This window comes from Muntiacus reevesi, chromosome 18, assembly GCF_963930625.1.
Source record: "Muntiacus reevesi chromosome 18, mMunRee1.1, whole genome shotgun sequence".
In the NCBI taxonomy this organism is placed as follows: Eukaryota; Metazoa; Chordata; class Mammalia; order Artiodactyla; family Cervidae; genus Muntiacus; species Muntiacus reevesi.
This window is the reverse complement of record NC_089266.1, coordinates 54,048,457-54,059,167: the sequence shown is the minus strand read 5'-3', so window position 1 is coordinate 54,059,167 and position 10,711 is coordinate 54,048,457. Positions and strand designations below refer to the sequence as shown.

Sequence of the window (10,711 nt, the reverse complement as noted above, 5' to 3'; positions counted from 1 at the left end):
CTCTCACAATAAATCTCTGAGATAAGTTTGCTCATCATACCTTTATATCTAAAAATAAGACTGAGACAGAGTTTAAGCAACCTGGCCAGGATGTGATAACCAAAAAGTGGTGAGCTGGGATTCAGACTTGGCACTCTGCAGCCCTACTCTTAACCCCTCTCCTTTGCTGTTTTTGGTGAAAACTATGCAAAGGAGAAAAGGAAAGATATACCCATTTGAATGCAGAGTTCCAAAGAATGGCAAGGAGAAATAAGAAAGACTTCCTTAGCGATCAATGAAAAGAAATAGAGGAAAACAATAGAATGGGAAAGACTAGAGATCTCTTCAAGAAAATTAGAGACACCAAGGGAACAGTTCATGCAAAGATGGGGTCAATAAAGGACAGAAATGGCATGGACCTAACAGAAGTAGAAGATATTAAGAAGAGGTGGCAAGAATACACAGAAGAACGATACAAAAAAGATCTTCATAAACCAGATAACCATGATGGTATGATCACTCACCTAGAGCCAGACATCCTGGAATGTGAAGTCAAGTGGGCCTTAGGAAGCATCACTACAAACGAAGCTAGTGGAAGCAATGCAATTCCAGCTGAACTATTTCAAATCCTAAAAGATGATGCTGTGAAAGTGCTGCACTAAATATGCCAGCAAATCTGGAAAACTCAGCCATGGCCACAGGACTGCAAAAGGTCAGTTTTCATTCCAATCCCAAAGAAAGGCAATGCCAAAGAATTTTCAAACTACCACTCAATTGCACTCATCTCACACACTAGCAAAATAATGCTCAAAATTTTCCAAGCCAGGCTTCAACAATACATGAACTGTGAACTTCCAGATCGTCAAGCTGGATTTAGAAAAATCAAGGAATCAGAGATCAAATTGCCAACATCTGCTGGATTATCGAAGAAGCAAGAGAGTTCCAGAAAAACATCTGTATCTGCTTTATTGACTATGCCGAAGCCTTTGATTGTGTGGATCACAACAAACTGTGGAAATCCCTTAAAGAGATGGGAATACCAGACTACCTTACCTGCCTCCTAAGAAATTTGTATGCAGGTCAAGAAGCAACAATTAGAACTGAACATAGAACAACAGACTGGTTCCAAATTGGGAAAGGAGTACATCAAGGCTGCATATTGTCACCCTGCTTATTTAACTTATATGCAGACTACATTATGAGAAATGCTGGGCTGGATGGAGCACAAGCTGGAATCAAGATTGCTGGGAGAAATATCAATAACCTCAGATATACAGATGACACCACCCTTATGGCAGAAAGTGAAGAAGAACTAAAGAGCCTCTTGATGAAAGTGAAGGAGGAGAGTGAAAAAGTTGGCTTAAAACTCAACATTCAAAAAATGAAGATCATGGCATCTGGTCCCATCACTTCACGGCAAATAGATGGGGAAGCAATGGAAACAGTGACAGACTATTTTCTTGGGCTCCAAAATCACTGCAGTTGGTGTCTGCAGCCAAGAAATTAAAAGACTTGCTCCTTGGAAGAAAAGCAATGACCAACCTAGACAGCATATTAAAAAGCAGACATTACTGTGCCGACAAAGGTCTGTATAGTCAAAGCTATGGTTTTTCCAGAAGTCATGTATTGATGTGAGTGTTGGACTGTAAAGAAAGCTGAGCACTGAAGAATTGATGATTTTGAACAGTGGTGTTGGAGAAGACTCTTGAGAAACCCTTGGACTGCAAGGAGGTCCAACCAGTCCATCCTAAAGAAAATCAGTCTTGGGTGTTCATTGGAAGGACTGATGTTGAAGCTGAAACACCTATACTTTGGCCACCTGATGTAAAGAACTAACTCATTGGAAAAGACCCTGATGCTGAGAAAGACTGAAGGCAGGAGGAGAAGGGGACGACAGAGGATGAGATGGTTGGATGGCATCACTGATTCGATGGACATGAGTTTGAGTAAACTCCAGGAGTTGGTGATGGACAGGGAGGCCTGGCGTGCTGCAGTCCATGGGGTCACAAAGAGTCAGACACAACTGAGCAACTGACCTGAACTGAACTGATGCACATGTTTATTAAAAATAAAAAACTGAGTGTCCTGGGTTGAATAGAGTCCTTCAAAATTGAATGTCCACCTGAATCCTGTGAATGTGACCTTACTTGAAAATGAGGTCATACTGGAGTAGGGTAGTCCCTAAATCCAATGACAAGGAGCCTTAGAAGAAGGGTATCTGGGCATGAGGACACAGAGGGAAGAAGGCCGTGTAAAGGCAGATGCAGAGATCGGAGTGATGCATCTGCTAGCCAAGAAATGCCAGGAATGGCCAGCCAGCACCAGCAGCTGGGGGAGAAGACAGCACAGGCTCTCCCTGCAAGCTCCCAGAAGGAACCAACCTTGCCATTGATTTCAAACTTCTAGCCTTAATCTCAAACTTCTAGCCTCCCAAACTGTGAAAGAATAAATTTCTATTGTTTCACACAATCCAGTGTGTGGTATTTTGTCATGGTAGCCTTAAGAAACTAATATAAACTAGTATACTAAAGTAGTGGGTTTCCCAGGGGGCCCTAGTGATAAAGAACCCGCCTGCCAATGCAGGAGACGTAAGAGACTCATGTTGCATCCCAGGGTTGGGAAGATCCCCTGGAGGAGGGCATGGCCACCCACTCCAGTATTCTTGCCTGGAGAATCCCATGGACAGAGGAGCCTGGCGGGTTGCAGTTCATAGGGTCACAAAGAGTCAGACACGACTGAAGCGACTTAGCACGCACACGCTCATAAATACTAAGCAGTAGACCAAGCATGAAAATAAAAGTATTAATTTGCCCCAAATTTTATTATGGAGAAAATCATATCATTATTGTTAGGTAACTTGTCTCCATAAACACATACAGATAAAAGAGTATAAAGCTGTCAGTCAGTCAATTCAGTAGCTCAGTCGTGTCTGACTCTTTGCAACCCCATGGACTGCAGCATGCCAGGCCTCCTTGCCCATCACCAACTTCTGGAGTTTACTCAAACTCATGTCCGTCGAGTGGGTGATGCCATCCAACCATCTCATCCTCTGTCGTCCCCTTTTCCTCCTGCCTTCAATCTTTCCCAGCATCAGAGTCTTTTCCAATAAGTAAGCATATACAGATAAAAAAGTATGTGGTTGACCTTCCTTTTAAAACCTTATTTATTCCCATTTTAAATGTTGTGCATGCAAAGTCTGATAAGAACAAGTGTTGCCAAGAATACAAGGAACTAGGTATTTTTATACACAGTACTAATGGGAGTTGGTAAGGCAGTTTGGCAGTACCCATTTCAATTGCAAGTACATAAACCCTCTTACTCAGAAGTTTCATTTCTTATCATTGAAGTTGGCAAAACATACCCGTGTACAAGGATATCATGATCAGAAATAACTATAATGCCCATTGTTCCAGGAAGAGTTAAATAAAATAAGTAAGTTGTAATATGTCTTAGTCCATTCACACTCTATAACCTGAAATACCACAGACTGGGCAGCTCACCAACCACAGAAATTGACTTCTTCCTGCCCAGGAGGTGGAAGATCACAGATCAGGGTGGAAGCAGAGGCGGACGTGGGCTGCCTGGCAGGCCACAGACATCTCCTCGCATCCTCACATGGCAGACGTGTCTGGGGAGATTTCCTGGGGCCTCTTTCATAAGGACACTAATCCCATTTACAATCCATGAGAGCAGAGCCCTTATGACCTGAGTACCACCCAAAGTCCCCATCCCCGGATACTGTCACTTGGGAGTTCAGATTTCAGTATATGAATGGAGGGGAGGGGAGGACACAAACACCCAGACCATAGTATAGTACATTTATCCTACGCTTCAATTTAAAATGAACTAGAACAAGAAGTTTTACTGAGTGAAAAAAAAAAAGCAAGTCACGAAATAAAGGCAAGCCTGCTTTCCCCCTAGCCTAAACTACAGCAGTGAAGGGGCAGACAAGCCTGACGTGTCCAAAGCACGGGATGAGGCCAGCGTGACTGCAGGTGTGGGGCGGGGAGAGCGATGAGACACAGGCGGAGGTCAAGGCGGGAACAGAGGGAGGCGACAGACCTCTAGGGCCTCGCAGGCCACTGTCGGGCCATGGCAGTTTTTGGAGCAAGGCAGGAAGTCACTGGAAGGATTTAAGCAGGAGGAAAAAGGGGTCTGGCTTACGCGTTTAAGAACTGACTCTCGCCGCTCTGCTGAGAACAGAAGCCAAGGGGTCCAGAAAGGATGTTGCTCGGTCCACTCTAAGGGCTCGGGTGGTGGCCGGGGAGGTGAGAAGTGGTCAGACGCTGGATTTCAGGCTCACACAACTAGGAGGAGACAGCCGCCCCCCTTACCCCAAGGGGGAAGGCAAGGGCAGGGAGTGGTTAGGTCTGAGCTGCAGGCTAGATGTTCCAGTGCAAACAGCCCAGCGGACAGTTGTGTGAGGGAGCTCGTGGAGAGAGCCCAGGCTGGACTTAGGAGTGTGCGGCCATCGGCACAGAGGTGATGCTTCAACTAGGGGACTATAAGAGGCAGAGAGCTGGAATGCTCCGACGTTTAAAGGACTGTCGAGGGCTAAGAACCCAGCAAAGGAGACTGTGGCTGAGCAGCAGAAACCACAGAGGAGAGAGAGAAGCCAGGGGCCAGGTGTCCTGGAAAACAGGAATCCACTCGAGCAGAGAGCCCAGAGGGAAGCAAGAGGGATCCTTGTGTCAAAACAAAACAAGCGCTGGCTTGCTCCCAGCCCGCAGGCTGGGAGTAGAAGCTAAGGGCCGCCCCTCCAGGGCAGCACTTCTCGCACTTAGACGTGCCCCTGGGGCCCCCAGCCTGCAGCTCAGGCCCGCCTTCATGTGTGGGGAGGAGCCTGAGGCTCTGCGTGCCTGGTGGGCTCCCAAGCGAAGCCCACCAGCCGGGCTGGGGACCACTCTTGGAGTTCTGAGGGTTCAGCCCCCAAACCCTGACCGTTGGCAGGAGCGCAGTCGTGACGGCTGACACACTCCAGGGAAAGCTCAGGACTATCTTTCTCCAGCTTCTCCCCTCGCACCCCGAGCCCAGCCTTTCTTTCCACACAGCCCTGTCTCCTTCAGTTTCTCAGGCTGTTTCCCCTACCTGAGGATCTGGAGACTTCCAGCATGATGTCTTCATACACTTCAGTCCTAAATCCTAGAGCAGAGTAAGTGAACTCAGCGAACACCCAGATGTCCCCGGGGGGATTGTCCCCATGTGGATCCTAGCCCTCCAGGAGGGCCTGTCGCCTTCCTGTGACATCTAGAACCCAATTCCCCCGCTTCTCTGAAGATCTGGGGGTCGCGTTTCCCCCATCACTCCAGCTTCCAGATCCGAGTGCATGCCTTCCCCTTCCGTCAGCTGCCTTCACCCTGCATGGTACAGACCTGCCCTCTGCCACTCCCCCAGGTTCAAACTCAACACCAAGTCCCTGTCGTAAAATGAATGTGTTGGCTATTTCCTGCCACAGGAACTCTGTCAGAGGCGGGCCTCTCTGACCTCCCCACCACCCCACCCCGACCCCTCTCCCCATCCCCGCCTCTGGGACTTTCACACCCTTCTTCCCTGGCTGCCTCCAGACACTCAGAACACTTCTGGCTTCCTCCCCAGAGCCGGGTCTCTTCCTCTCTCCCTAGGTCCTCATCTTCCTCCATCAAGGGTGCCTGCAAGGGGTTCCCACTCCTCTGAGGCAGAAGCCAGGCTCCCCACAAGGAGGGCGCACCAGTGATCTTTTCAAAGGCGCTATTCTGTCCTTCCCACCACACAGTCAGGAAAGGGTGGCTGTTGCCTTGAGTTGGCAGGATATAGGCTATCAAAGTCGCCCAGCCCCCAGGATGTGTGGGCAAAGCTTGTCTGAACCTGCTTCCAAAACACCTATCATCCCACAGAAGCCAACAACACCTGCCAATATTTAAGCCAAGTGTCAAGAATACAAACATTGCTTCATAGACACTCCCGAGGAGAGATGACTGCAAATCTCCCTATTTGCTTTCATTCTGAATTCTTGGTCCCTCCCCAAAGCACCATCCGTTTCCTCTCATCGGTGGCCTCTCTTCTCTCTGAAAGGGTTCTCTTGTGCACAGTCCCTCAGACAGGAGAAGCAAAATGAAATAACCCGCCGGCCATCTCTCGGTAATTTTGAGCACATGAGTCTCCAGGCTCAGCTCCCGAGGACAGACCCACGCTGCTCATCTGTCCCAGCCGACCTGCCCATCTCCAGTTTACCGTGGCAAGGAGGTGCCATAACATGTCCAAAAACATAATGTCCCATGTCCCATGGATAATGGGACCTGAAGGCCAGAGTTCAAGAGGCTGTGTCCTAAGCCTCTAAGTGGCTCCTGCACGCCAGCTCTAACCCTGCCCCGCTTCAACCCCCTTGTGGCTTCCACCGAGTCCAGAATGAAAGTCCACTCCGCTAGGACAGCCCGTGCCTCCCAACCTGGCCCCGAGAGGCTGTCTGTGCTCATCGCCTGTCATCCCGTGTATCCTAGACACTCTAGGTCAAAAGAGAGGAAACTGGAATCCAGACTGTCTGAAAAACATTATCCTGCGATGCCTTTTCCAAAACACACCCACACACACACATACCCTCATGCACACACACACTCACATACATACACTTCCTCATTACACAGTCATACACAAACCCTCACATACACACACATATGGTTATACACACACACATGCCTCCACACATACATATTATCTTATACACACAGTCATACACAAACCCTCACACACACATACCTTCACATATACACACCCTCACATACATTTATATCCTATACACACAGTCATACACAAACTCTCTCACACATATACACGTATAGTCACACACACACACATATCTTCATACATACACACCCTTGAGTACATATATACCCTAAACACATAACAATCGTACACAAACTCTCTCTCACACACACAATTGCTACCACCCTGAACACAGAACAGTGTCTCCATCCCTAACAAAGGAACATGTAAGTAGATGGCTTGCACAAAGAAAGAAGGAGGGTAGAAAGTGGTCTCGGCAAAAGGTAAAGAGCCACGAGGTGTGGTTTATGCGGCCAGAGGCGCATCTCATGGCCTCCTGGTGACCTGCTGACAAAGAGGTCACTGGACCCAGGGCCCACATTCGACAGCGATGGCGGCTAAGACGGTGGTGACATCCACCAGTTGCTCAGCTGAAAGGGGTGAATCGAAATGGTAAGGCAACTAACTGTATAGCACACGGAACTATATTCAATATTCTGTGATAAGCCATAATGGAAAATGATATGGAAAGAAGAATATATATATGCATGTATATACAACTGACTGACTTTGCTTCACAGCACGAATTAACATTGTAAACCAACTATACTTCAACTAAAAAATACTGTAATTTTTTAAAAAGGGGGTGAGTTGCCTCTTTTTACACAACAGGTGGTTGGTATTGTTCATCGTGCCCTCAGTAAATCCCTTGAAAGGAAAAGTCAACCGCGGGACACAAGGGGGGACCAAGTCAGGCAGCAAGTGCAGGAGGCTGGGCACAGCAGCAGGGCCAGCTCGGGGGGCCTGGTGTTTGAGGGAGACCCTGACATGAGCCCCTCCAGGGGCTCCAAATAACCCCTCTGGCCCTTGCCAAGTCCAGGTCTGGCAGTGGGCTCTTCCTGTCAGTCACTGCCTGGCACCAAGAACCTGGTCGCCCTGACACTCTCTCCAGATTCTAGATTAGGAAGCCTGGGATGAACATTTTAGCCAGACTCTGGGCCAAACTCTGCATTTTACAGAGAAAACTGCTCTTCCAGGAAAAGGAAAGGACTCACCCCCAGTCGAAAGGCCATAGTCCAGAAGCAGTCTGCACAGAATATAGCCTGGAATCACACTGGGGGGCCCTCTCGTCTCACCTCGCCGACCCACGCACTGGTCTGCAAACTCCACTTCCTTCAAGCCTCAGCTCAGTGGTGCCTCTTCCAGGAAGCCTTCCCAGCCTCCCTCCTCTTTCAGGTTAGAACTTGAGGCCCTCTTCTCAGACCCCGTGTGCCAGATAACCTCATTAGATAACTGGAGTCAGGCTGGAAGACTCTGGCTCATCCTTATCCATACCATGGACACACGGTTCTCAAATGAAAGAAGAACATCTAGTCTACAGCCTCAGGTCCAGTGCTGGGCAGGGCACCACGGATGTAGAGTGTAACTTGGAGCCCCTCTTGGTCAGCATGGAGGGCCCTCTACTCAACCACTCAACCCTCTCACACACACTCTCTCTCTCTTACCTACATCTAAACAACTAAGCCACCTACTCTCCAGACCACAGTTCAATACTCAACTGCTTTCTAAACGTGCTCCCCACGGTTACCCGTGGCAGGCCTCCCAGGAGAAGGCCCAGGCTGGTGGTTCTGGGCTTCAGCTGCACATTGATGCCATCTGGGGGCCTCTACCCGCTCCCCCTCCCTGATGCCGATGTCACACCTCGGGCCACCTGAGGGGTCCCAGGTGTCATATTTTTAACCTCCCCATTTGATTCCAGCACATAGCCAAGGTGAAGAAACACGCTCCTAAGGAAAAAAAAATGTGATTCCGGAAACTGTTGGTTCAGCCAGGACCGTGCGTGGGTGGAGGTAATTGTGAGTGAGTGTTAGAGACACTCAGAAAGACACACACAGTGAAAGAGGAAGAGGTTGTTCAGCACTGTAGCCAGGCTTCCTCACTCTCGGCTCTATTACAGTTCAGGCCAGATGAGTTTTGTTGTGGGAGCTTCTCTGTGCACTGGAGGATATTCAGCAGCAGCCTTGCCCGTAACCTGTTAGATGCCAATAGTAAACCCTCCTCCCAGCAGCTGAGACAACCCAAGAAGTCTCCAGACATCGACAAATGTCCCCGAGGTAGGGGAGCAAAATCACCCATGCGTGAGAACTATTGGTGTAAACTAACTACCAAATGCTTTATTGCATATTTATGTATGTACATATTTCAACCATAAGTCACAACAGGCACCTTTCTAAATTTGACTGAGTGGCTAAGGATTCTAGACACAGGTCAGTGTCTTGGTGAGGGACACACAGGACTGTACCACACACGGATGTGTAGGAAATGGTGGGTGAGTGGAGACAGAATCACAGAAACTAGATCAGGCAGGTTCAAGGAGTTAAGATGAGTCACTGGTGCGTGCGCGCGTGCTAAGTCACTGCAGTCGTGTCCAGCTCTTTGCAATCCTATGGACTATAGCCCGCCAGGCTCCTCTGTCCAAGGAATTCTCCAGGCAAGGATACTGAAGAGGGTTGCCATGCCCTCCTCCAGGGGATCTTCCCGACCCAGGGATGGACACAAGTCTTTTCTATTTCTTGCATTGGCAGGCAAGTTTTTTTTACCACTAGCGCCCCCTGGGAAGCCCGGTCAGTGGTCAAACCTATGAAAGAATATCAAATTAACAAAACCCCAGAGCCAGATATTCCAGAAAACAGCAAAGCCGGAGGCAAGCGGAGGGTTGTCACAGATGAAGACTGGTGATGATCAGGAGCTGGGAAGAGGGAAACAGTCAGAGAAGGAGCTCTGGGACCTTCTGGGCATGGAAGGACCACAACAAGCCGTGTCTGAGGGCAGAGTCGAGCATGGTGGGCAGCTGGCACAGGCGGAGGAAGGAAGCCGGAGGCAGGAAGCAGAGCCTTACCGCCCTGCCCACCTGCTGCCTAAACCGCCTCCAATCCCCGCAGGGCCACCCTTCCACAGCCAGAGCTCAGGGCAGACGCTGGCGGAGAAAACGTCTGTCTCCCAGGCCACCTGCAGGGGCCTTGAACCAGCCCCGTGACCGGCCTCCCCCAGCCTCCGGGGCCCACGAGGAAGAGCCTCCGGAACGGCCCCTCCAGACAACACCCCACAAGCACAAAGAACCAACTGGGGCCCCCCAGGGACCCTGGAGCCAGACACCCTGCTCCCCATCGGCTGCGTCACCCTCCACCCCGCCCCTTCCCAAGCCCTGTCCCCTGGGCTCCCGTGGCCCCCTGCCCGGGTTCCCCCCATCCCCTCACATTCCTCCTGAGCCGCTAGGGGTCTGCTGCTTATGCCCACCTCTGAGTGCCTGGGGACTCGGACTTCAGTCCTGGGCCTCTTCTGAATGCTGTCTGTTTAAAGCCCGAGTCTGCACTCCCCCACTCGAATCATCCTCTGACTGTCCTCTGCTGAACGCAAAAGTCCAGCATCCCCGCACCGTCCCTGCTCCCGCGTCTGCCCCCCGCCAGCCCCGTCCCCCTGCACCAGAGACTCCAGCCACCTCTGGCTTCTGCCAGAAAGAAAAAAGCCACGTCCCCACTTCACAGTCTGGATCCCTCGCCTGGTTTCTAAGTGACTCTCGGAAACAGCGCTTTGCTGGCTCCCCTGTGTCTGCCACCCGCGGGGAGCAGAAACCCGGAGGACCATCTGCAGCCTTGCTGCACCCCGTCCCAGTGCTTCGTACTCAGAGGAGTCTTCCTGCTTGCTGAGTACTCTTCTAAGTGCCTTAGTATGAATTACCTTCTTCTCTTCTCACAAAGGAGTTGCTTTACGCTATTATTTATAACAATGATATGATAGTAATATGAGTAGTACTATTTGTTACCCCCTTTTTACAGTCAAGAACACTGAAGTCAAGAGTACTGAGAAACGTGAGGGACCATCTTCAAAGTGAAGTCGCTCAGTCGTGTCCAACTCTTTGCAACTGCATGGACTGTAGGCTACCATGCTCCTCCGTCCACGGGATTTTCCAGACAAGAGTACTGGAGTGGGTTGT

General features: G+C 49.9%; 1 protein-coding gene across 2 annotated transcripts in view; it reads right to left on the bottom strand.

Annotated features, from left to right (window-relative positions):
- Positions 1-10,711, bottom strand: part of C18H17orf67 (chromosome 18 C17orf67 homolog) — a 30,697-nt gene that overhangs the window by 17,943 nt on the left and 2,043 nt on the right. The window lies entirely within an intron of this gene.